Genomic DNA, 1,830 nt, shown 5'->3' on the forward strand with positions numbered 1-1,830 from the left:
CTCTCCCGAAGGCAGTTCGCACTGCCTTGCGCAAACCGCTGCGGGAGTCTAATCACTCCCCCAGTTTAGTTCACAGATCGTAGTGCAAACTGTGAATTCGCACAAGAATCAGATTGCATAGGTGAGAACACCCATGCGATTCGATTCTAGTGTGGGGGAAAAACAAGTCCCTGCACTATTGTCTGTGCGAATCCAATGCATAGATCCCAACTGTCCCTGATTTCAAGGGACTGTCCCTGATTTGGTGCAATGTCCCTCTGTCCCTCTTTCCTCCTCATTGTCCCTCATTTTGGTCTGATCTATATAGCTATATACAAAATGCACTTTTTATTATCTTTCAAAAAGTGTTTCCCAGTGCTAAACCTTTCATCCAATTTCTAAATTGCTGCATTTGTAAATTTTAAAAGCCAATATAAAGGAATAGTAGTGGTAAAATAAAGCCCTTGTAGATTTATTTAACCTTTTTTTTTTTTGATTAATTCTCCTTTAAGGGGGTGTGGCAGGGGGCGTGTCCTATGTCTACATACATTTGCTAGTAGGCGTCTCTCATTCCCATCTCAAAATGTTGGGCAGTATGCCAATGCGAGTTCAGCCATACAACTGTATGGCTGAACTCGCATTGCTCAGAGATCGCATGTGATCGGCACCTGTGATGCGGGCGCGAATTACATGCAATCTCTAAGATTGCGCCAGTGTGAACCCAGGCTCAAAGAAATCATTGATTTTTATACACCCTGGTTACAACACACTTTACCCAGGCATGGTTACAGTCAGAAAACCTGCTCTAATGCCGCATACACATGATCGGAATTCTCGTCGGAAAAAGCTCTGATGGTTTTCCCGTCGGAATTCCGAGGGAATTGCGCTCAAACTGTCTTGCCTACACATGTTCACACCAAATTCCGACCGCCAAGAACGTGGTGACGTACAACACATACGATGGGACTAGAAAGAGGAAGTTCAATACCTAGTAGCCATTGCCAATAGCTTCCATCTCGTAGTTGAATCTGAGCATGCGTGAGTTTTTGCATGTCGGAATTGCATACACATGATTGGAATTTCCAATAGAACGTTTTTCCATCGGGAAAATTGAGAACATGCTATCAAATTTTTTTCTTGCGGGAATTCGGCCACCTAAATTCCGATGGAGCATACACACGGTCTCATTTTCCGGTGAAAAGCTCTCATTGGTCTTTTGCTGGCCGAAATTCTGATCGTGTATACGCGGCATAAGAAATATCATGCAACTATGGTCATTATTCAACATGGAAGCGTAGCACCATCTAGTGGAGGAGCAGACTTTCTGCAGAGGACAGATCTGGATTGAAGGTTAATGCTATTTACAGTTAAAGTGGTGTTGCCACCAAAAAAAAAAAATTGCTTAAAATTCATTAAAAAAAATAAAAAATTTGAAAAAAAAAATGTTTTACTCACCTCTAAATGCCTGTTGGGTCCCTCGTAGTCTGCCTCCTTCATTGCCCGGGCTAGTGACATCACTTCCCCTCGGCGCCGCATAGTCTTTGTTTGCTGAATCGTGACGCTTCCTATAGTTGCTCTTTAAAATTCTTCCTCTTGGACAACTAACGGGATTTTGCAGCTCAATATTTGTAAAACTCAGCATAACACATTCATATAACCAGTCCATTATAATCGAGTTGAAGTTCAATATTTCCTCTTGTCTACCTTTTTACGCTTAACTTCCTTGATTGGCGTCTGATTGCTCCTTGCGTGTAGACTGTGAATTTGAAATCGATATGTATTAATGGCCGTGATTATAGGGATAATATTATGCCCGCTGAGAGTTTTCATGTGCTATCTCATCCATTAAAC

This window comes from Lithobates pipiens, unplaced genomic scaffold (genome assembly GCF_037356315.1).
Source record: "Lithobates pipiens isolate NorthernLeopardFrog02 unplaced genomic scaffold, aLitPip1_a1.2 Scaffold_18, whole genome shotgun sequence".
Lineage (NCBI taxonomy): Eukaryota > Metazoa > Chordata > Amphibia > Anura > Ranidae > Lithobates > Lithobates pipiens.